The following is a 27447-nucleotide window of genomic DNA, read 5'->3' on the forward strand; positions in this document are numbered from 1 at the left end:
CTAAATCACACCATAGAGCAAATGGACCTAGCTGATGTCTACAGAATATTTCATGCAATTGCTGCACAATACACATTCTTCTCAGCAGCCAATGGAACCTTCTCCAAAACTGATCATATCCTAGGGCACAAAGCAAGCCTCAGAAAATATAAGAAAATAGAAATAATCCCATGCATTCTATCTGACCACAATGCACTAAAAGTAAAAATCAGCAATGAAAACAACAGTAAAAATCATGCAAACAATTGGAAGCTGAAGAACACATTGCTGAATGATCAAGGGGTTATTGATGAAGTAAAAGAAGAAATTAAAAGATTCCTGGAAGTTAATGAAATGAAAACATGACCTACCAGAACCTATGGGACACAGCAAAGGTAGTCCTAAGTGGAAAGTTTAAAGCCATGAGTGCCTATAGTAAAAGGTCAGAAAGATCTCAAATCAATGATCTAATACTACAGCCCAAAAAAACAAGAAGAAGCAAAACCCAAAACAAGCAGAAGGAGAGAAATAATTTTAAAAAGGGCTGAAATCAATGAAATAGAAACAAACAACAACAAAAAATACAAAGAATCAATGAAACAAAAAGCTGATTTGTTGAAAAAATAAATAAGATTGACAGACCCATGTCAAACCTGACTAAAATGAGGAGAGAAAAAACCCAAATCAGTAAAATCAGAAATGCAAAAGGGGAGGTAATAACAAACACCATGGAAATGCAGGAAATCATCACAGACTACTTTGAGAACCTATACTCTAATAAATTTGAAAATTTTGAAAAATGGACAGATTTCTAGATACTTACAACCATCCAAAACTGAACCAAGAGGATATTAATCACCTGAATAGATCTATAACACAAAATGAAATTTGAAGCAGCAATAAAGGATCTCCCATAAAAGAAAAGTACAGGACCTGATGGATTCACTGCTCAATTCTATCAGATGTTTAAAGAAGAACTAATACCAACTCTCCTTAAACTGTTTCATGAAATAGAAAGTGAAGGAACAAAGTGTAACTCATTTTATGAAGCCAATATTACTCTCATCTCAAAACCAGACAAAGACACCCCAAAAAGGAGAACTATAAGTCAATATCCTTAATGAGTATCAATGCAAAAATCCTCAATAAAATAATGGCAAATAGAATCCAACAACAAATCTGAAAGATCATCTACCATGACCAAGTCAGCTTCATCCCAGGGATGCTGTGGAGGTTCAACATATACAAATCTATAAATGCAATACAGCACATTAATAGAATCAAAGACAAAAACCATGTGAACATCTCAATAGATGCAGAAAAAGTCTCCAACAAGATCCAACACCACATCATGATAAAAGCTCTAAGAAAACTAGGAATGGAATGAATGTACCTCAACCTTGTAAAGGCTAAATATGACAAACCTGCAGCCAACATCATAATTAATGCTAAAAAACTGAAACCATTCCCCATAAAATCAGAAATGAGACAAGGGTGCCTGTTATCTCCACTCCTATTCAACATAGTACTGGAATTTCTAACCAGAGCAATTAGGCAAGAAGTAGAAATAAAAGGAATACAAATAGGCAAAGAAATTGTCAAAATATCCTTATTTGCAGACAATATGATCCTATACATTAAAGAAGCAAAAACCTCTAACCAAAAACTCTTAAACACCATAAACATCTAGAGCAAGGTTGCAAGATACAAAATCAACTTAATGTAAATAATTAGCTTTTCTATACCAACAATGAACAAACTGAGAAGGAATATATGGAGACAATTGCATTTACAAAATAATTGCATTTACAACCTCAAAAAGAATCAAATGCCAATAAGTAAACTTAACAAAGGATGTGAATGACCTCTATAAAGAGAATTACAAATCTCTGAAGAAACAGATGGAGGAAGACTACAGAAGATGGAAAGATCTCCCCTGTTCAAGGATTGGTAAAACCAACATAGTAAAAATGCCTGTACTACCAAAAGTAGTCTACATGTTTAATGCAATTCCCATCAAAATCCCAGTGACATTCTTCACAGAGATTGAAAAATCTACCCTAATGTTCATGTGGAAACACAAGAGACCACAAATATCAGCAAAAAGAGCAATGCTGGAAGTATCACAATATCTGATATCAAACTATATTACAAAGCAATAGCAATAAAAACAGCAAGGTACTGACACAAAAATAGATATGAAGACCAGTGGAACAGAATAGAGGATCCAGATATGAATCCACACAAGATTCTCATCTCATTTTTGACAAAGATACCAAAAATATATGATGGAGAAAAGACAGCCTCTTCAACAAATGTTGCTGGGAAAATTGATTATTGATTTGCAAGAAACTGAAACTAGGTCCATGTCTATCACCCTGTACTAGTATCAACTCAAAAGGGATCAGGACCTTAATATCAGACCTGAAACTCTGAACTTAGCACAGGAAGGAGTAGGAAACACTCTGGAAGCAATAGGTGTAGGCAAGTCTTCTTCAATAGAACACCAGCAGCTCAGCAACTTAGAGAATGGATGGACAAATGGGACTTCGTAAAATTTAAAAGCTTCTGCACAACAAAACAAATGGTCTCTAAATTTAAGAGACCACACACAATGTGGCGGAAAATATTTGCCAGCTATATATCAGACCAAGGTCTGATAACCAGAATATACAGGGAACTTAAGAAACTAAACTCTCCTAAAATCAATGAACCTATTAAGAAATGGGCAAATACACTAAACAGAAACTTCTCAGAAGAAATTCAAATGGCCAAACACATGAAGGAATGCTCACCATCTGTAGCCATGAAGGAACTGCTAATCAAAACCACATTACAACTTGGGTTGTAACACATTTATACATGAAAGCAATGCTAGTAATCTCTCTGTATAGCTATCCTCAACTCAATTAGCAAAAACTCTTTGTCTTCCTTATTATGGTTATACCTTCTCATCAACAAAATTAGCAATAAGGGCAGAACAGGTTCTGCCTGAAAGTGAAGGGGGAAGGGGGAGAGGTTGGGAGAGGGGGGCAGGGGGGAGAAATGACCCAAATGATATATGCACATGTGAATAAATGAAAAAAGAACTACTGAGGTCAATATGGGAAGGTGACTGGGAACTAGGGAAGAGGTCTTGCAGAGATTAATCAATTTGGGTTTAATACACTTGTCATGGAAACAATGCTGGGAATCTCTCTGTATAGCTGTCCTTATCTCAAGTAGCAAAATGCTTTGTCTTTCTTATTATTACTTATATCTACTCTTCAACAAAATTGGAGAGGGTGGGGAGAGAGGGAAAGGGCAGGAGGCAGGGGGGAGAAATGGCCCAAACAATGGATGCACATATGAATAAATGAATAAAGAGAAAAAAATTAATTAAAATCCTCTGAAAACACACACACACACACACACACACACACACACATACACACAAATAAATAAACCTTTTGGTTTAAAAAAAAGAAAATGAATATGAACGTTATAGAAATTAAATTTCTGCAGTAGTCAGATGGATGATTAATGATTACATTTAAAGCTGTATTTAAATATATAAGCAGATCTAGAATTTACACTACTATTGGAAGAGAGGGTTTTATCAAGAAGATATGAGTACATCAAAAGTGAATCTATTTTCTGGAGAATCAGAAGGTTAGAGGTGTAGCCAAAGTATTCATTTACAGAGAAAAGAGGTCGAAATATAAATATTGAAATAGTGTTACTACATGCATACAGATCAAATAAAAAAAAGAAAATACAAGGCCAGAATTTATTCACATGATCTAAGCAGAACTCACAGAGATAACTTAAAGTTTTTCTGTCTTTCACTCCACCCTTCTTCCTCAATCATCCTCCCATTACTGCCATATAGAAAGAAAAGCTGATTAGTTTCTAAATTTTGAAGCAAAGCTAATAATTCTCAATGCATGGTACATAGTGAAAAACAATGATAATATCTTCCCTTTGGGAGATCATCAAAGCAGTGGAATATAAGTGAACACACAGAAAAGCATTATATCCAGACATAACAAACATTTATCAACAGAATACAAATATTTCTATTAGACAGTTCCAAACTATCTATACCTCCTGCAAAATAATAGCTGTTCCTAACTTGAAGTCCAGTTATAGCTTAATTCCTTAGACATTTATAATGTATACACATGAATGTAAATGCAAAAATGATACCTGTTGAAACTATTCCAGGAATATGGGGAGATAGGATGAAAGATGGCAGTGGAAGGGGTGAATTTAAGTATGATATATCTGATATATTGTAAGAACATTTGTAAGTGCTACAATGTACCCCATCCCAGTGAAGAAAATAAAGTGATAGCTAATGTATTTGGAAATTAAATATGAATTGATTTTGCAATGGTATTGTGTTTGTCAGTTAATTACTGAAAGTTTTTTTTGACAGCAATTCATTTCAATGCTATGCTTTTACACCTAAAGAGAATGGTTCACATTCTATGGCATGAGACCCTTTGCAAGTTTGTGCTCAATCATGTTGATTTCTACACAAAGAGAAACACAATTCACAATGCAGTGAAAATTCTCTTCATTATGAGCTATTTTAAAACATACAATTGTAATATTTTTAATTTAAAGTTAGTTATTAATTCAGTATGAATCACAACTACTGATGTTCATATATTAACCATAGGAAATAAAATACTGAATACTTCAAGTGCTATAAAAGTTCTTCAATCCTAATATAATAAATATTTGGATGAATGCAGACAAGTTTAAGAGTTTTTTATTGCTACATAAAAAGTGAGTATCAATTTAGAGGCTTAGAGCACACCCTTTTATTTCTGAGTTTCTGTAGGCTAAGCTTCTGGTCATCATATATCTGTGTTTTTTGCTCTGCAAAGTCTGGAATGTGTGAAGGCACTGGGAAAAATGCTTTAAAGTTCTTCTAAGTCATCAAATATTATTATCTGTCTGGTGCAGAACAGTGGCTCCTATTTCCTTGCTGTTTGTCAGCTTAATTTTACTCTCAGCTCCTTTTTTTCTTCTTTTATTTTATCATTTTAATGTTTACTTACAGGTGTATATATTGCTGTGCCACCTCTTCCTAATCCCCAACCCACCCACAACCTCGTGCTTCCAGTCTGAACCTGTTCCTTCCTCTTCTTCTCTGATTATATTGAAGAGAAGAAATGAGAGATAATAAGAAAGACATAGCGTTTTTCCTAGTTTGGGATAAAGATAGCTATAAAGAGAGATTCCTGGCTTTGATCTCATGAATGTGTGTGTTACAATCCACATTGGGTCATTTCTCCCAGACCTCTTCACTACTTCTTTGTCCCCTTCCCATAGTGGCCTCTGCTAATTTAAGATTACTTTACTTGCTTCTCAACAGGGAGAACATCCATCACATTCAAATTTTATGTTTCCTTTCATTTCCCTATTTCTCCCATGTGTATTCTCTCCTGAGTGTGTGACACACTAACAGTACTTGTCATGGGATTCGCAGGCTTGAAGGCCAGCAAAGGATAGCCTTGCTTTCATATACTCCATCTCAACCCTTGTTTGTTTTTCTTTCTTTGTTTTTCAGCTTCTAAATTTATTTATTTATTTATTTAACTTACATGTGCATACAATGTTTGGGTCATTTCTCCTCCCTTCCCTCCACACCCTCCCTTCCCTCTGGCCCCCTTTCTACCAGGCAGAAACTATTTTGCCCTTATTTCTAATTTTGTTGAAGAGAGAGTATAAGTAGTAATAGGAAGGAACAAGGGTTTTTGCTGGTTGAGATAAGGATAGCTATACAGGGAGTTGACTCATTAATTTCCTGTACATGTGTGTTACATGCTAAATTAACTCTTCTCGAACTAACCTTTTCTCTATTTCCTGGTCCCCTTCTCCTATTGGCCTCTGTCAATTTAAAGTTTATGCATTATTTCCTTTGCATTGAGGACATCAAATGCTATCTTGTTTTTTTGGGAGGTTCTTGCCTATCCTCATACCTTCCTTGTGTTCTCTCTCCTCATCATGAGATCAAGGTCCAATCCCCTAGATGTGTTTGCCCTTGATCTAAAGTCCACATATGAGGAAGAACAAATGATTTTTGGGCTTCTGGGCCTGGCTGACCTCGTTCAGGATGATGTTCTTGAGTTCCATCCATTTACCTGCAAATGATAAGATTTCATTCTTCTTCATGACTGAGTAGTATTCTATCATGTATAAATAACACATTTTCTTAATCCATTCATCAGTAGTGGAGCATCTTGGATGTTTTCATAACTTAGCTATTGTGAATAGTGCTGCAATAAACATGGGTGTGCAGGTGCCTTTGGAGTAACCTGTATCACATTCCTTTGGGTATATGCCCAAGAGTGGTATTGCTGGATCATATGGTAGATCTATGTTTAGATTTTTAAGAACCTCCAAATTTTTTTCAAGAGTGGTTGTACTAGTTTACGTTCCCACCAGCAGTGTAAGAGGGTTCCTTTTTCCCCGCATCCTTGCCACAACCTGTTGGTGGTGTTGCTAATGATGGCTATTCTAACAGGGGTGAGGTGGAATCTTAGTGTGGTTTTGATTTGCATTTCCTTAATGGATAGAGAAGCTAAGCATTTTTTCATGAGTTTTTTGGCCATTTGAATTTCTTCTTTTGAGAAAGTTCTGTTTAGTTCAGTTGCCCATTTCTTTATTGGTTCATTAATTTTGGGAGAGTTTAGTTTTTTGTGTTCCCTGTATATTCTGGTTATCAGTCCTTTGTCTGATGTGTAGCTGGCAAATATTTTCTCCCACTCTGTGGGTGTTCTATTCAGTTTAGAGGCCATTTCTTTTGTTGAACAGAAGCTTTTAGTTTTATGAAGTCCCATTTGTCTATGCTATCTCTTAGTTGCTGAGCTGCTGGGGTTCCATTGAGAAAGTCCTTGCCAATACCTGTTAGTTCTAAAGTATTTCCTACTCTTTCCTGTACCAACTTTAGAGTTTGGGTTCTGATATTAAGGTCCTTGATCCATTTTGAGTTAATACTGTTATAGGGTGATAAACATGAATCTAGTTTCAGTTTTTTGCAGACTGCTAACCAGTTTTCCCAGAAGTTTTTGTTGAAGAGGCTGTTTTTTTCTCCTTCATATATTTTTAGCACCTTTGTCAAGGACAAGTTGGTTATAGTTGTGTGGCTTCTATTCTGTTCCAGTGCTCTTCATTTCTGTTTTTGTGCCAGTACCATACTGTTTTTATGGCTATTGCTTTGTAATATAGTTTGAAGTTGGGTACTGTGATACCTCCAGTGTTGTTATTTTTGCTGAGTATTTCCTGGGCTATTCATGGTCCCTTGTGTTTCCAAATAAATTTAATGGTAAATTTTTCAATCCCTTTGGTGAATGTCATTGGGATTTTGATGGGAATGGCATTAAACATGTACATTGCTTTTGGGAGTATAGCCATTTTTACTATGTTGATTCTACCAATCCATGAGCATGGGAGATCTCTCCACTTTCTATAGTCTTCCTCAATCTCTTTCTTCAGGAGTTTATAGTTTTACTTCTAGAGGTCATTCACATCCTTTGTAAATTTTACTCCTAGGTATCTGATTTTTGGCGGGGGGGGGGCTATTGTAAATGGAATTGTTTTCATACATTCTTTCTCAGTTTGTTCATTATTAGTTTATAGAAATATTAATTTTTTTCTATGTTGATTTTATATCCTGCTACCTTGCTGTAACTATTGATGATGTCTAGAAGTTTCTGAGTAGAGTTTTTTGAGTCTTTTAGGCATAGGATCATGTCGTTTCAAATTACGATATTTTGACAGTTTCTTTACCTATTTGTATTCCTTTTATTTCTTCTTCTTGCCTAATTGCTCTGGCTAGGAATTCCAGTGCTGTGTTGAATAGGAGTGGAGACAGTGGGCATCGTTTTCTCATTCCTGATTTTAGAGGGAATGGTTTCAGGTTTTCATCATTAAGTATAATGCTGTCTGTAGGTTTGTCATATATGGCTTTTTTTATGTTGAGGTACTTTCCTTCTATTCCTAGTTTTCTTAGAGCTTTTATCATGAAATGGTGTTAGATCTTATCAAAGGCTTTTTCTGCATTCATTGAGATGATCAAGTGATTTCTGTCTTTGCTTCTGTTAATGTGGTTTATTATGTTTATTGTTTTTCGTATGTTGAACCACCCCTGCATCCCTGGGATGAAGCCTACTTGGTCATGGTGAATGTTCTTTTTGATATGTTGTTGAATTTGGTTTGCCTTTATTTTATTGAGGATTTTTGCATCAATGTTCATTAAGGAGATTGGCCTATACTTCTACTTTTTGGAAGTGTCTTTGCCTGGTTTTGGTATAAGTGTAATACTGGCTTCATAAAATGTGTTAAGCAGTTTTCCTTCCCTTTCTATTTTGTGGAACAGTTTAAAGAGGGTTGGTATCAGTTCTTCTTTAAAGGTCTGATAGAATTCAGCAGAGAATCCATTGGGCCCTGTACTTTTCATTTTTGGGAAACTATTGCTGCTTCAAATTCATTTTCCATTATAGATCTATTAAGGTGATTAATGTCCTCATGTTTCAGTTTTTGATGATCATAAGTATCTAGAAATCTGTTCATTTCTTCAAGATTTTCAAATTTGTTTGAATATAAATTCTCAAAGGAGTCTCTGATGATTTTCTGGACTTCCATGGTGTTTGTTGCAATCTCCACTTTTGCATTACTGATTTTACTGATTTGGGTTTTTCCTCTCCTCTTTTTAGTCAGTTTTGCCAGGGGTCTATCGATCTTGCTTTTTTTTTCAAAGAAACAACTTTTTGATTCATTAATTCTTTGTATGGTTTTTTGGTTTCTATTTAATTGATTCCAGCTCTTATTTTTATTATTTCTCTCCATTTTGTTTTTGGGATTTTCTTGTTCTTGTTTTTCTAGGAGTTTGAGATGTATCATTAGGTCATTGATTTGAGATCTTTCTGTCTTTTTAATATATACACCCATGGCTATGAACTTTCTTCTCAGGACTGCCTTTTCTGTGTCCCATAGGTTCTACTATGTTGTGTTTTCATTTTCATTGACTTCCAGGAACCTTTTGATTTACTCTTTTATTTCATCAATGACCCATTGTTCATTAAGCAATGAGTTGTTCAGTTTCCAGCTGTTTGCACATTTTTTGTCTATATTTTTGTTGTTGAGATCTAGTTTTAATGCATTGTGTGATCAGATAGAATGCATGGTATAATTTCTATTTTGTTATATTTGCTCAGGCTTGCTTAAGCCTGATATGATTTATTTTGGTGATAGTTCCATGGGTTGCTGAGAAGAATGTATATTGTGTAGAAGTTGGATGAAATGTTCTGTAGACATCAACTAGGTCCATTTGATCTGTGGTATGTTTTAGATTTAGAATTTCTTTATTGATTTTTTGTTTGGATGACCTATCTATTGAGGATAGTAGGGTTAAAATCCCCCACTATCACAGTGTTGGAGTTAATATGTGCTTTTATTTCCTTCAGGGTATGTTTGATGAAATTCAGTGCATTGACATTGGGTGCATATAAGTTGATAATTGTTATTTCCTTTTGGCCTATTTCCACTTTTATTAGTATGGAATGTCCTTCTTTATCTCACTTGATCAATATAGGTTTGAAATCTACTTTGTCTGAGATAAGTATTGCTACTCTTGCCTGTTTTGGGGGCCATTGGCTTGGTAAATCTTCTTCCAGCCTTTCATCCTAAGTCTATGCTTACTTCTATCAATGAGATGGGTCTCCTATAAGCAACAAATTGTTGGATTTTCCTTTTTAATCCAGTTTGTCAAATGGTGCCTTTTGATAGGGGAATTATGTCCGTTAACATTAAGTGTTATTATTGATAGGTATGTGGTGATTCCTGTCATTTAATTGTCTTAGTTGTTTGAGAGTTTGATTGTGTGTAGCTAAATTGATGTTATTCTCTACTTTCTTGCGATTTCTTTTCTGCAGTTTGGTGCCACCTGCCCTTTCATTGTTATGTTGGGTTTCACTTTCTGTGTACAGAACCCCTTTTAGAATCTTTTATATTGGTGACTTTATGGTCATATATGCTTTTAGTTCCTTCATATCATGTAAGACTTTTATTGCTCCAACTATTTTGAATGATAGCTTTGCTGGATAGAGTGTCCTAGGGTTGAAGTTATTTGCATTCAGTTCCTGGAAGACCTCACACCAGTTCTTCTTGTTTTAAAAATGTTTTTGTTGAGAAGTCTGCTGTGATTTTGATGGATTTACCTTTGTATGTTATTTGTTTTTTATCTCTTATACCATAAAGTATTCTTTCTCTAGTCTCTGTACTTGTTGTTTTAATGATAATATGTTATGGGATAGTTCTATTTTGATTGGGTCAGTTTGGTGTTCTAGACACTTCCTGTATCTGTATAAGCATAGTTTTCTCTAGATTTGGGAAATTTTCTGTTATTATTTTGTTGAATATATTACACATTCCCTTTGCTTGCACCTCTTCTCCTTCTTCAATGCCCATGATTCTCATGTTTGGTTTTTTGATAGACTCAATGAACTCTTGCATTTTCTTTTCATAGGTCTTGAGTTGTTCAGCTAATTGTTCTTTGGTTTTTCCTTTAATTGCTATTTCATCTTCAAGTTCTGAGATTCTGTCCTCTGCTTGTTCTAGTCTGCTGGATTGGCCTTTCATTTTGTTTTGCAATTCTGTTTCGTTCTTTTTCTGAGATTTTCCCTGTCCTCAGTCACTTCCTCTTTAACATTGTCGATTTTTGTCCTGGTTTATCGTGTTCTTTGTTTTACTTGTTGTTTATTCAGTGCTTCTATAGTTTCTTTTATTTTTTCTTGTGCTTTCTCAAATTCCCTATTTTTGTTGTCTTGGTATTTTTTGAGTGTCTCCTATACATTTTGGTTGACCATATCCAGTATCATCTCTATAAAATTCTAATTGATTACTTGCAGTATTTCTTCTTTCAGATAGTTATTGTCAGCTTTATTGGGTTCTTTGGCATTGTTTATTTTCGTTTTGTTGGAGTTTTGATCTGGAAATCTGTTTTCTTCATTTCCCTGTGGTAACTGTACCAATTTATTATTGGAGGAAAATGGTTTCCCTCTTTTTTCCATCTCTCCATCTTTCCTCTTGCTACTGTTACAGTCCCTGTATTGTGTGTAATTCAGTATTGTCTAGCTTTCAATAGCAATGATGATGATATCTAGAATGGAAAGGTCAGAGGAGAGGGAAAGAAAAGAAGGTAAAGACAAAGGGAAAAACAAAACAAACAATAAAAAAAAAAAAAGCCAAAGAAATAAACAGGGAGAGATTGTGTACAAATCCACAGTGAGCTTAACAGGCATTAGAAAGACAGAGAGAGAATAAAAAAAATTCCCAAGTTCTAATACAATACGGTTTTAGTCTTAATAGTTTTTGTGTTAGTCCTTCAACATCCAGTCCTGGTGTTGGTGATTGAGTAGTAGTTCTGTCATTGTCTCATCAAAGAAAAAAAAAAAGGACTCTGGCAACAGCTTTGTGAATGTCTGAGGCTGCAGCTCACATGCTACTTACTGTCAGGCAGCTGCTGCTGCCAGCTTTATTTATTGCATATCTCAGGAATGAGCTTTAAACTCACCTAGCCCACAGGCTTTGTTTATTTAGAGTTCTCCTGGATGCTTGCCCCTTTTGTTTTCTCCAGTATGCAACCCTACCTGCCTGTTGCAATTGCAGTTCTTTTTGTTTAGAGTTCTCATGGGGAGGTGCTTCTCCCGCACTCTCTGGTGGAGCATGCCACACTTTAGCCACTGTTGGACTCCTTCAAGAACACTGGGGGAGGTGATGCCACACCCACCTTCTTTGGCCAGCTTGTGCTCCTACAGTTTGTGTAGGGAAGCCCCCCCCCACTCTCCATTGGTGCCTTCCACACGACAGCCACTGTTACAAGCTTTCCCCACTCCAAGGTTGCTTGGTGGGAACCTCCACTCCTGCCTTCTCTAGCTGGCTTTTTTATTTACAGTTCATGTGAGGTAGTTCCCCTCCCCCAGTCTCCAGAGCTCAGGGCACCTTGCCCTGTTTGTTACATGTCATTTTTTTTTCAGCCACTTGTTTATTATTCAATTTTTTTTTCTTTTTTCCCTGGGTGGGGGTCAGTCTGTCCAGGGGGCTATGCTGATTTGTCCCAGAGAGTATTGCATGCCGCTTATCTGTTCACCTGTTTGTCTGCATCTCCCAAGCAAGTTAGGAGCTGGCATCTGGTGGTGCAGGAGCCCTCCTGGTTTCTCTATTTAACACGGCATAGTGATGCTATATGTTGGCTGGGAGTATGGAGGTGTCAGAGTTTTGCCTCTTCTTGGTGGTTTTTCCTGCCAGGTGTATCTCCAGTGTCTCTCCTAGAGTTTACTTTAGGAAGCACACTTTCTGCTTCCTCCCTCTATTTGCTATCCCCTTGTGTGTTTTTCATTAGGAAGGGCCTAGGTTCTGTTAAAGCCCCACTCCCCAATTAGATTTGTTCCACTTAAGATAAACTTCCCATCTTCACATCAAATTTGGATACTTAAGAAAATCTGCTAGGAGACAATATTTACATGAAATGATGAGAATTTTGAATGGCCATTTATAATTCTTCCTAAACCAAGAAAGTAATGGATTTCTAGGAATTTATAGAAGCAAGGTTGAGAATTTTTTTCCACTAGTAGATTGAGGAAAGTCTCCATTATGTTCTAATTGCTCATGGAAATTGATAATGCAAATCTTGTAGGTTCATCTTTAACAGAAGATCACATGATTTTGTTACCTCTTTATCCAACTTAGACACAGAAAAATTAAGACTTCTAAAACAAAAATTAGGACTAAAACACAATATTTGGAAGTTTTAGATAAGATTACACTGATGGTTACTTCTCAGGAAACTTTCCACCAAACCCACTCATGTATAAATAGGTTTTGTTCTACTGCTAACCATCAAACCCAGGACTTTGTGCATGCTGGACAAGATGTCCTATCACTTAGCTACTTTCCCAGGCTTGAAAACAGTTTTTGAATGGCAAATTATCATCATTTGCTTGAACTTGCCATGCATAGTACCTTCTGCTCCTAACTGTGCTTAATTCTTAGGAAGAATAGTATATGTCATCTTCTGGCTTCTCATAGTAACTTAAAGGTGGATTTTTTTGGAGTTTTTTACATTATATTTTTGACTTATACTTCAAATGCATTTTTAAAATTCCATTTTGTTAAGAAATGCTTTATAGTCTTCTTGATATCATGGATACATGTCAGGTCATCCTGGCAGCCTCAGTGTCATCACTCAGTAAAATATACTGGACTCCATAAGATAAATGAATACAAGTCAATCAGAACATAGTATACTGTATTTTCTGCTATATGCCATGGTTTCATTTTGTAAATTTTATTTAGATATACTTGACCAATAACATTCTATTTGTTTATAGGTTCCATGTGGTTTACACATATGTATGCAAAGTAAAATAATTGTCACATTCATAACCTCACATACTTTTATGTTTAGAGCACTTAAAATTAAATTTCTTACCAAATATCAATTACATAATATGATATTATTAAATAAAGTCACTATGATGTACACCTAATAACTTGACTTCTATAAACTTAAGCAACAGTTTCAAATTTCATCAATCCTCTAACCACTGGTAATACCTTTCTATTTTTAATTTTTTGAGTTCAGCTTTTCAGACATTCCACTTTTACAAGTAAGATAATTTTTTTTTAAACTCAGTATGTGAGTTACCTCACTTAGCTTACTATCTTTAGGTTCATCTATGTTGTCACAAATGGAAAGAATTCCTTCTTTATTAAGACCAAATATATTCTAGAAATGTGTACACATTTGTATAACTCTTACTTTTCTTTTTCTATTCATCTGTAGACAGAAACTTAGATTGTTCACTATCTTGGTTATTAAGGATACTGCTACAATTAACGTAGGACTAAAAATACCATTGGAAGACAGAAATTTTATTTTCTTTGGCTATATACCAAGAATTAGGATTGTAGAGTAATATAGTAGCACTATTTTAATTTTTTAAGAAATCTTCATGCTATTTTACATCATGGTGGTATTAGTTTGCATTCCCACACATAAAGAATAATGTCTTTGTCTACATTCTCACCAACACATATTACTGTTTGTATTTTAGATTAAGAGCAACTTGTGTGAGATATCTGATTGCAGTTTTAATTAGCATTTTCCTGATGATTAATGATGCTGAATTTTTTTTTCATATCACTGTTGGTTATTTGTATGATCTGTTTGGGAAAAAGTCTGTTAAGGTCATTAGCCCATTTTTTACTCAGATCACTTTTTTACTGTTGTTTGTATTGCTACTGCATTCTGTGAGATCTTACAGTGCTAGTGGTTATTAATTATATATATTGTTTTGATGAATACCAAGTCATAGATGAAATATAGTAACAGGACCCTAAAGAATTGTATCATAAACAATAGCTAAGTAATAATAAGAATAATTTTCCTATATTTTCATAGCACATAGGAAAAAATCATTGCATATTGAAATATCAGCTACTGCTACTTATAAAATTATTCCAATCTGATTAACTCTAATATTAGGTCATTTGATATGTTTTGGTAAAGTATTATTACAAGAGATTAACAAATTATCTGTTTTATAGACATAAAAATAGCATTGTTCAAGATCATTCACTGGTATTTGCTTTATGAAAATATGTATCATACAAAAGAAATAAAGAACTAAGCCTTGTGTAGCTACATTTATTTCAAACAAAAATGTCATGCTTTTTTTTAAATGTTTATTCTTTTCCAAAATCTGAGTAAAGGAGGGCAGAAGAGGTCCTACCCAAGGGTGAGGGTTGGCACCAGTAGAAGCGGGTGGTGGCAGGGAAGGGCAGTAGGAGGGTGAATACAGTGCAAAAATGTGTACATATGTATGTAAATGCAATAATGATGCCTATTGTAACTATTACATGAATTGGGGGAGGGGAAATAAAGGGGAACAATGGAAGGGGTAAATTCAAAAGTGATATATTTGATACATTGCAAGAATCTATGTAAATGCCAAAATGTACCCCCACTCAGCAAAAAAATAAAAGGATAAATAAATAAACAAAAGAAGTAAGCATGTTAAGAAGTGACTATTAAAGCAATGTGAGTGAAAAATGAGAAGAGGCAACAAAGTTAACAATTTGAGACTACTCTCTACCTACTTCACACACACACACACACACACACACACACACACATATACTCACACTGTTTTTGTTAGATTTTCACTCTGAGAACCAAACTTGCTTCTCCTGATAAAAGCCAAACAGAAAACAACAGCAAAAACCTTTGAGCTCTGAAGATAGACTAGAAAAGCAAACATTTGAAAGTAAAGCCAGATCTTGCTCCATAATAAAACAAAAATCCTACCATCTTGTAGAAAATACTATGCAGATCTTTTTGTTACATAGACAGTAGAGATCACACTGAAACCTACTCCACGAAATCTTCCAATCTACAGAATAGGGAGAAGAAGCTAAGAAGCATTGTGAAGGTCACAGCTCAGGGGCATAGGCAAAATAATAGAGTGAGATCTAATAAAGAAATTACAGAATGCTTTTACTTCTCCTCTTCTTACCATCACAACCAGACTTTGTTTACTAAGAGTAAATTATATCAACAAAAACAAAAAATGCAAACCAAGGAATAGGAAACATATTTATAAGGCATGTACCAAAAAAGGGATTAATATCCAAAATAAATGAAGCACTCAAACTATTTTTTGTGGTTTGGGTAAGTGTCCCCAAAAAGCCCATGTGTTAAAGAAAAATGGGTGGTGCTTTTGGGAGGTGGTGGATCCTTTGAGAAATGGGGCCCACTTGGAAGTCTAGTGATATGCTGGTATGTCTTTGATATGGACATTGGGACCCTGGTTCCAACTCTTTCTTTCTTTCATTTCAGCCATTAGGTGAGGTTAGCCAGCTTCTTTCCCACAGGACCAAAGCAATGGGGCCAAAAAATAATCAGCTGAAACTTCCAGAATTGTGAGCTATGATAGATCTTTACTCTTTTTAGGTTGATTATTTCAGATATTTTTTGCAGCAATGCAAAGCTGACTAATGCATAAATCAATTACAAAACAAAAGGTGAGAGGCATGAATAGATATTTTTCCAATGAAGAGAAGCAAATACGTAAAAGGCACATACTGGTGGGTGGCACTACTAATCAGTGAGAAAATGCAAATCAAAACCACAATGACACACTACTTCATACCTCTTGGGTATAATCTGAAGTATTAGTGATGTAGAGAAAAGTCTTGTACAGTATTGGAAATGTAAATTATTACAGCCATTATAGAAAACAGTATGGAAATTTCTCAAAATCTTAAAAGTTGCTTTGTGTAATGTATATAACACATATTCCAGTGTAAAATTTTTAATTCTGGACTAAGTATTGTTCAAGGATGTATATTTTTCTACAGTACTGAGTGAAAGCAGCTTTCTTGTGAATACTCTTGAAGAAACTAACAATTTACTTCAAGTGTTTTGTTTTGGTTTGTCTGATATGAAGTTGTGATCCTTTGAAGTTCCACTTAATGTGGAGTAGATTTTTACGAGATTGCTTTGTAGCCAATCTTGTCATATATTGATTTGTATACACTCACCTGCAAAGTGACACGTCATTATTTTACAAAGTAACCATTCTTGCCACATACTGCACATACTTTTCCTTTGAATTGCTTAGGCTTGTACCCAGACTCAATTGGCACTTTTGTCAAATATGTGATGGAGATGCCTAAAAATAAACACCTAACTACACCATTTCTTAACCTCAATTTCTCATAGTCTTCCCAATAACCAAATTTTTAACTTTTTTGTATTTAGAATTTGATTACATTACTAATCTGTATCTATTTTATATTCCTTACTACTGAAAAATTTTATATGTTTTCAAATAGCATGACTATTTCAAATAAAGGCTGTCATGCTTTGAACATAACATATGCCACATATATCATGCTGAAATTGGTGCATTATTTCCTCAGACATTATAAAAGTGTATTGAGTGAGAATAATTGCTTCTAATTGTACACATCAGAAAATTTTTATAACAAATACATTTATAAATTAAAATATCATTGCTTTCTTATTTGCTGCATTTAGCCTTATACAATGAACATGTCTTTATAGATTTTAAAGCATAATGCAGCATGGTATACATAAGGAATATAATACAATGATCTCAGTTATATCTTTATTTCTTCTTAGAACATTTTGTATTTACCATTAAGAAAATTAATATAGAGACTTTAAAGCAAATATATAATGTAAGCATTGTGGCAGATGGATGTATCTGTACTCTACTAAGTAGCTCTTGTCTTTATTAAAATATACAAAATTTTCTCAAAATGTGGAAAATATCTGGAAATGGTAGCACACACCTATAATCCTGACACTAGGGAGATTAAGATACAAGGACCATGAGTTCCATGACAGCTTGAGATACATAGTAAGAACATAAATCAAAACAACAGCAAAAAATGTAAAAAAGCAAAATATTAGTTTTTGTTTTATTTTTTGATATATATATATGTTGCTGCACATAATTTCAGTACAACTGAAAATCTTATAGATCAAAATTTGATCATGAGGATCCATCCTTAACTCTATGCAACAAAATTAGAGGGGAGGGTCCTCAAGAAAACACAAGGGTTATATTTTGCAGTTATGGAAAGTTCATTTTGTGTCCTAAATGTGAAAATCTATGATACCTTTGGCTTAATCAGGCTTTGATTAAAGGAGATCTATTTAGACATATTGCTTTTAACGAGAAGAAATTTTGGAAGGTAGTTGACCTCTTTCACACATACTTCTATGAATATGCTCCTCATGTGACTTATATTTTAGATTTTCCATCTTATTTGTTTATTTTTATTATCTACATGAGTTCCTCTACTTTAACTTCCAAAGTTATTAAATGACTCTTTGGCAACCATTCTACATCTAAACACATCCACTGAGTGTGTTGTATTAACTACATATTGTCTATATTCTCTATATCTAACTTATTCTTTTATAACTTTGCATTTCTGCTTTATCATTTCAGAAGCAGACGGGATTTTCTTGAGTGTGTTCACTGGCTTGTGTATAATTACATAAATGATTTTTACTTTATTGATAATGTTCCAATTCTGAGATGAAAGGAAACTTGGTTTTTTGAAGACAAAGTTAATTAAAAATAAAACCTCAAGACCTAGTATTTTTGGAATTTGACTTGTCTTTGTGGAAAATTTCAATTGTGTTAATTGTGACTGATTTCCATAAAATAAGAGAATGGGGATGTTCATGGAACATATTTTAATAGATATTATAGAGATTATAGATGATTTTGGCTATACTGAAGATATTATATATTGTTTATTTTGGTGCCAAATTAGCAACTAATATGTTAAATATGAAGTAAGTTCTATGTATGTATAAAACAGTATATAGTTGTTCCTTAAAGATGCTTCATGTTATTATTTTTAATACATTGAGAATTCAAAACACCATAGCCATGTAAACATATGGTTGGAAATATAGAAATAGAAGATACACAGAACAGAAAAAGAATCAAATAGTGTTTCATCTGCAGAGCAAGAATTGACAATCACAAGATTTATGACAAAAACTTCCTGGTTGTATTTTATATAACTGTATGCATATTCTCATTGTGATCAAAACTAAATATTGTCTAAATTGAAAAATCTATTTGTGTAGATTCACAGTTTTTACCAGAATTCAGTAAAAATCAATGAAAACAAAAAATACAATGCTTGATAGAATTTTCAATATTTGATGTTGTTCCGTTAACTTTAAATCATGAGAAGTATAATAAAAAACTTACTAGAAAACTTCTTAGAAGAAAATGACATGAAAGAATGTTGAACTAATTAAAAAACAAATGCTTGAATATTTCATGCAATATTTATTTAATAAATCTGGTTATTTTTAAATCTTGACAGAGAAAACATAAAACCCATACAGGATATCAAAATTTAGGTGTAAAGAGTCAAAGAAGATGGAAAATACGTGTACAATGTTTGTTTGTATATCTTCCCTTTGTTGTATAAAGGAAGAAATTTAACTATTTTCAATATTGACTCTGTAAATCTAATAAGTAAACTTCAAACAAAACCTTTTAAAACATAATCATAGAATTTAAAAGAGTACATCTCTCAGTGGTTGAAGGAGAATAAAATGATATTTAAGGAAAGACAAACTAAAAACAATATATGCACAATTTCTAAGAATACATATAATTTCATTTATGTGTGCATGTTTGTAAAAGAGAAAACAATTCCAAATTATAAAATAATACATTTATCATGTTATTCTCACACATGAGCTACATTGCCAAAAGAAATGAAGGCAAGGAAAATGAAGGGAGCAAAGAAAGAAGGAAGAAAAGAAGGAATTATAAACTTATATTTTAAGAATAGATTAAAAATCAGCTGAAATAAATCCCTGATTAGAAAGTATAAGTCTATTAAAATTAGCTAAATAGTAAAAAATGGATGTTGGTAAAGCAATTTTGAAAAAAAGCAATGGACTTTAAAATTATTCATGGAAAATATAATATTTACATGTTACAGTGGTTATTTCAAAGTATAAAAGTACAGACAATTCTTTGGAAGTACAATTAATTTTTCAGTTATTTTTGAAAACAGATTACTAAGAACTTGAAAAAAGAACAAAATGCAAGAGAGTTTAGTTCATATTTTTCTAAATTCATATACTTGAACACTTCAATAAAAGAAATGTTTTGTAAAGCATATAGCAATTAAATTATATAAGAGTATTAAAATTGAAAGATTAACAATAGATTCAATTTAAAACTTCTTCAAAATAAATATTTGGACTAAATGGTTCTATGGGCAGCTATTTCATTTTTCAATTTTAGAGGACAGTTGAATACTTACAATTCCAAGAGCATAAATATCAACCTAAGACATGTAAGTAAATATGATGCAAACATAATTACTGATTGTTACTGAGGACATAAACACTTTTTGTCAACAAAAGCCAACCATTCATCTAAAGACAATAAAGGCAAAAATATGAATTTCTTACTGCGTAAACAGCAACTGATTTACATTCTATAGGGGATAATGAAAATAAATAGAAAAAAAGTGTAGAGAAACTATCACACTGATTAAAGCAATAAAGCAAAAGAAGATACAGGTAAAACATCTTCATCTTTTCAAGCTATAAAGCAACTATTCTTCCTGTTAATTTCCTATAACAATGGGCTCCTAAGTTACTTCTGGTAGGACATTTTTCCATATCTAGATGATATCTAGCTTGCAAAGTTAGAGATAAATCTAGTTTGCAAAACCTGGAGAGTGGGCTTAATCCTTAAAGATATTTATCCTCATTCCAAATGTTCAAGTCAAATTCACTATGTCTCCAAGGAAACACTTTGAGAAAATGTGGAAAGATAGAAAATGGTTTCTTATCCCTTTATACATGCAGAAAATAATTTTCATTTATCCTTACAGCAGTTCCAATGGAAAACTTTAGTTTACTGCAAGCATATCCTTCTAGTTTAGTTGTTTCTAGAATTTCATTGCATTTGTTCAATTTTGAAATTATGTTTCAGAAACCTAGTTACCAGAAATATGTAAATATTCTGTCTTGTAAAGAGACTCACTCTTCCCATCCCAAATTAAAAATAAATAAATAAATGAAAAAAAGAGACAAACTTGGGCAGACTTTGTACATTTATTTTAGTATGCTTGACCTATAAGTATTTCTTCTTATTCCATTTTCTTTCAAAGTTGCTGTAAACACTTGCTTCATTCCTACAATAATAGTAAGTTAAAGAAACTTTCATTATGGGCTCATTTTATATCTTCATGAAAGACTTGCTTTAATTGTACTGAAAACATATGTTTGTACAGATGTATTTGGTGGCAAAACTATGAAATGGAATCAAATTTAATATATATGTGTGTATATATGTAGAGAGAGTTATATAATAAAATACGAAAGATTGTTGATACTTGAGTCATTGTGTATAGATTATTTTCATGTCAACATGCCTCTAAGTGAAAAGTCTGCTCTGATTGTATTATTTCATGTGTTACATTTGGATAAGTGTAGATGGTTAGATAATAGCATATGGTTAAAATACCAGGAAGGAATAGTAAAATTGAATTAAGATATGAAAAACATAAAATTAGAAAAATTTCTGAAGTTGTACCAAAGTGGTGATGTGCTTGTCTAACGTATATAAACCCTTGATCTTGATCCCCAGAACCTAAAGAAAAATTTTAAAAGTTGTTCTATTGATTTTATGAAGTTAGAAATCATTCCCAGTTTTGATTATGAATATTACTATTCATAAAACCAGTTTTTATTACTTGAATATATAGAAAGAATATACACTACACATGCATACTTCATATAATGATAAATGTTGTTTACACATTAACATACACTGATAATAACAGCTCCACAGGAAGTAGAAGCAGAAGGACTGTGAGTCAAGGCTAGCCTGGTGAGACCATCATCTAAAAAAAAAAGAAAAAAATTGGAATGGAGAGTACCGCTTCAAGGAATATGTTGGAAATCCAGCAGCTAAGGTAAAGAGTAGTGGGCAAGAAGAAAAAACTATTCTACTGGAAGATTGACAAAGGTAACTCTTAAAGCCTTAGTCTCAAGAATATGGTGTGCCAAACACTGAAATTTAATCAGAAGATTACATTTTAAAAATTTTCTGTGAAATAATTTGTTTGAATTTTGTTTAAATTGGTTTTATTCTTAGTGTCTAAGATATAGTTAATTTTTATTGATGATTTAAATTGTTTTCTACAAAATTTCCACAAACCTGAAGTTTTTAATAAATTTTAAGTAAATACAATTAATCTTTACTAAATTTTAAAACATAGACTAAAAAACACAATATTCAATATACTATGCTGTTAATATACTCCTCCTTAAACTTAAATAGCAGTGTTTAACATTTTAAATTTTCAATAAAAATGCTTTCATTGAAATGAAACAGAATGATATGAAATATGTACTCTCAAAGCCGGGAGTAATACATATTTTCTAATTCATAAATTTCAAATGTGAAATATTCACTCAAAATGTTTCTTCACAATGTATTATTTCAATATTTCTCATAATAATTCTCATTTTCATCAACAAAAATATAAATGAACCATCTTTAGTTGAATTGTTCTAAAGAAAGAAGCCACTTTGTATCATAGTTTTACTATTTTAAAAATAGGTATTTGCTGCACTACTTGCGATAAGTCAAGTAATGGAATCAGCCTTTGTGACCATCAAGGTAGGAATGGATAAAGAAAATGTGGCATCACTATCCAAAGGGTTTTACTCAGCCATAAGGTAGAATAAATTATGTCATTTGCAGGAAAATGGATGGAATCAGAGATAGTATATTGAACTAAATAAGGCAGACTTAGAAAGTCAAGTATAACATATTTTGTCTTATATGTGGAATTAAAAAAAAAAGAGAAAGAAAGTATGAAAGTGAAAGGAGGACTTCTAGGGATGTGGAAGTGAATAGGGGAAAGCCAGAGGGGATCAAAGAAGGTAAAGGAGGGGTGAAAACGATCAATGTATGGTGTGTGAACATGTCACAAATGAAACATATTGCAAACACAATTAACATATACTTAAAAAGAAACATATATGCATATGAAAGATAAAATAGACAGTGAATCATACTCGCAATTTATTTAATACTGTTTGTTCTCTATTTGAACTACGTTTGCTATTTAAAAATGCAATGGCTATTTGAAAATTCATCTACTGGAAAATACTCTCCTACTACTACTTTATCATTTGGAAATCTTTCATCCTTAATAAATTTGGGAATATGTTAAATAAAGAGAAAAAATTGTATTATAGTCCTTTTTCTAAAGTGAGGAACTCAAAAATAACAGTAACAGTATAAATGACAAAATAAATTAGGACAAAATCATATATTGCATCATATGCAGTGCAAAGCTAGTGTTCAGATTTAAATAAAAACTATTCATACGTATAACATAATTCATATGACTAGTATAAAGAGGACTAGGTCATACCAGTTTGTCATCAGATCATTAGAAACAACACTAATGGAAAGCTGAACATTCCAGAAAATCAACAAAAGTCATTTGTTTGATGGCATTTTCTCTCATCTCCAAATCTTGCTTTTCCCTACTTTCTATACAACAGCATAAAAATAAGAATACACATAAGAACACTGAGAACAATGCTATCTTTTGATATTATTACTACACATTTAATCTCTCAATGAAACATGAGAGGAGATTACACACAGTTCATTTTGTATATATACTATAATTGCAAGCTTGACAAGTTATGGGATATTAATGAACAAGGTTTAGTTTATCTTGGCATCAGATAGCAGCATTAATAGCAGACTTGAGAAGATAGTGAATTTTTTTTAATGTAATGCCACCCAGAGATATGAACAATTGTGCTTCCCATAAAAAACGCCTCAGGAAAATTTAGGTATTTTAGACCATGGAGATCATGTCTCCTGTTGCAAGACCTGGAGTCCTAAAGTAATCAAGACAAATCCTAATTTTCACAGAGAAAATGGTATTCATTTTCCAAGACCACTGTGCATCGGTGTAATAATGGGACTCAGGAAAGATCAGATACTTTACACACAGCACCAACTTGATACCTAATGTGTGTAAAGGCAGAAACTGTCATTTTTAACAGAAGCCCTATGGCTTCTTAATAACAAGTAGCCTAGTTTGAAATATATGGCACTGCTTACATGATTATTTATTAAGGCAATAAACTAGGAAAATTTGGAATATAATTTTATGGGAGGAGAAACTAAGTTTTCTCTTATATTTTACCCAAGTTTAAAAGAGGCTGATAGTTACAGAATTGCCTTCTTCTAGCATATGGAAGATGAAACATGGCATTTCTCAAATCAATGAGCAGGTACATTATTTAAATCTGTCTTTACATAATTTCATTCAAATTTCATGAAAATGGAAATCAGCACATAATTATCTAACTTTCGGAATAGAAGAAATTATACAGAACAGAGATGGATAGATTTTAAAATAGTACATAGCTAATACGGATTTATCCTTCCACATGTCTCCCAGTATGGATAACAACAAATTGAAAGATGAATTATCATCTGAATTTTATCAGAATCTGGATTGATTGACATAAAGTATTTTGACAGAGAAAAACAAAATCCCACATCTTCAGAATGGAAAATTAAATATTGATTCAAGAATCAACCTTAAAGTGTAGTAAAACTGTGATAGACAGATGAAAGAGATGAAAATGGAAATAGAGGAGAGATGCATATGAGAGAGAGAGAGGAGGAGGTGGGGAGAGGAGAGAGAAAGAGAAACATGGCAACTATGAAATTTTCCAATGCCAAAATCAAAATATCATAATGAATGCTGAAGTTCTGACCTTGATTTTAATTTTGAAGCATCTACTAAACCTAGTGAACTTAAGTTTCTGTTTTAAAGCTCACATTGAATTGGGTGAATAGGGCAAAGCCTAGGAACTGTCCAAAGTTCAGGTTCAAATAGAATCTTTCCCATGAATGTGTACTACAAAGATCTACAGCTTCATATAAGGATGAATTACATACAAATTTGTCCTGCCAAATATCCCACAAAGATGAAATTACTCCTTGTAACTAGTTTTGGGTAGAGGCAGCAAATTTTTCACTATGAATATGTAACCACAAACCTGAACTCAAATGCATTCATGTTCTAAATTCCTGTTACCTGACACATAAAATGTGTGTGTAGTAGTCAGTTTTGCATTAGTATTATGGAATGAGTTAGATAATAAAATTAAAGAAAAATTTATTTTGTCTCAATTTGAGAAGTTCCAGTACATAATCAAGTGGCCTTCTTACACTGAGCCCCTCAGGAGGCAGCTCATGAGGACTGGATCATTTGTGGGTGCAAACCCTTCACCTTATGAACCTGGAAGTAAAAGAGATAGAGGAGGAAAGCAGTGTCTAAGAATCCTCTCTCAGATTACTTCAGCAAGAATCAAGGACCTCTCAAGTGTCCCCATCTCTTACACAATCCTGGTGATACTGAACCAAAGCTCTGGGGTTGACAGGTGGTGTAGTTAGAAACAAGGAAAGCATTTAGCCTAACATCAACTTTTTTTTTTCCTCAGTATAATCTTTCAGTGTGGAACAAAGTGGACAGTGTAAGGAAAAAACTTGAATGATGATTTCAGTTTTTAGAAATTCAAATAACTACTGAAGTAACACTAATATTGTAACTTAAAATTACATGAGGAGTGCCTAGGACTTATTACACAAAACTTGTTCAACTTTGTGTGAGTGCATTTTTGCCATTTCCATGTGTCAATCATACTTGTTTGTAATTATCATCTTATAATAAATTAGGGTATCTTAATCTTTTTAAATTTTTTAAATATACTCATGTGCCTTTTTTATTCAGAAACATTTTATATTCAGATGAATTTTGCTGACAATTTGTTGCAAAACATTTTTGGCTTATTTTGTCTAAAATTTGGGGAAATCATAATAATATTTTATTGCCCCATCTATGAGCATGTAAGAGTTTGTTTATTGTTAGTGATTTTTTTCTGGTATACTTAAGCATTTTTAGAGAATGGTTTCCCTAGTTACATAAGTGACCAGAACCAGTGATCTCCAATTCAGAGAAGTACATCTTTTTAATTTTCTTTATCTCAGTGACATTTTCTGAAACAGTATAAATCAAATATTTTCTTTTGAAAATGCTCTTGGGATATGTAAGTGATATTGTTTTGTTTTGCTTTATTTCAGTTGTGGTTGTTGTTTTTCTCTATTTAAAAAGTAGAGTAAAACTTTTTAGAAGAAAAATCTCTACAGGGATTCTCTTTATGCACACAACAGGATTTGACCCTACCTGAATATACTCCCTGGAGTGCATAATTGCTCAGCTGAAGGAAAATAAGGCCTCAGTCTGAAATCCAGAGAGAAATTACAGAGACTTGAAAGTCTAAAAGATACTGTACTCTACCTATTTTTTATTTGTTTTTTGCTTGTCAAATTATATTTTTGTGGCCCCTACACATTCATGAGCTGTTTCTGTCACTTTCCCTGCTGCCAATCAAGCTCATATCAATGGGGAAAATTGACTATAAACACAAATAACATTAGGACATCAAGCATTGCTTAGAGGCTAAGTAGAAACTATGAAAGAGTGGAAGAAGATAATTGATTTTTTTTTTTAATTTGTAAAATTTTAACTTTGCATTTACATATTATATAATATTACATTATTACTATGATGAAATAGATCTTACAAGAAATTAATTTCCAAAATCTTCTTTTACCTTTGTCATCATTTAACAATGCTCGAGGGTGTTCCAAAATAAGTCATAAATACATTGTGTTATGTTTTGTTTTATCTTGTTGTGTGGTGCTGGGGTTTGAACTCAGGACCTTATGTCCATTAGACAGGTGCTTTATGAATTGAGGCATGCCCTCAGTCCCAAAGCACTGCTGTTATTGTTTTGGGTGTACTATAGCTGGAACTCAGGGATTTGCCCTGGCTGCATAAGCTGTCTACCACTTGCGCACCTTCAGCCTTTATGAATTGGTTTTAAATGCAGAATAAAGTGTTACTTAAGGTTCTATTGCAGCTATTTTCTGTGCATGTGCATGTATTTGGGTACAGCATATTTTTGTGCATTATTTCAGCTTATGCTTTCCAGTCTAAAATTACTTTATAATAGGGTTACATGAAAAACTATAGTAGATGAAAAATCAATAATTCTCTTTAAAAATAATTATGAACAGTAACAATTTAATAAATGTAGCTATTGATAAGTCAAATAGGATCATCACTTGCAATACTTCAGTTGTCAAAGTAGCATTTAGCTCAATTCAATTTTTTAATCAGAGCACAACTTTTCTAATCAATGTACAATGTAAGGCTATTCAGAATTGGCACAGTGAACCCACCCTGTACAGTGAATTTATGCTAATTAAAATGAAAAAAATAGAAATAAATAAATGAGTAAAAGCCTGCAATTCAAAATTATTTTTTCAATGCTATCTTTTACAATAGATATAAAATCAGTACCCAATTTTTACTTACTCAAATTGATCTGCTGATAGTTTGAGAATATGTGTTATAAATTTTGGCTGCTTATTATGATTTGGGCTACATAATTATTTCCATTACTTATTTCATTTCAATGTAATTGGAAATTCATGTACCTTATTCTGCATCACTGACAGCTAGGTTATAGAACTGCATTTGATGTATTTTTAATTAATGAGCTTTCCTATCATCATGGGATGATGATAAGTTAAATTGTTGTAAGTGACAACTTTTTTTACTACATTCTACATATCTGATTTTTTTTCTGAGTATACATTTTATTTTAAAAAGAGATATTTGTACAGTTGCAGAAAACCCAGAAATAAGGAAAAGGTCCAGGAATTCCCATAATCTTCATGTCTACCCCACCAAATAAAAAACACACAC

Source organism: Castor canadensis, chromosome 10 (genome assembly GCF_047511655.1).
Source record: "Castor canadensis chromosome 10, mCasCan1.hap1v2, whole genome shotgun sequence".
In the NCBI taxonomy this organism is placed as follows: Eukaryota; Metazoa; Chordata; class Mammalia; order Rodentia; family Castoridae; genus Castor; species Castor canadensis.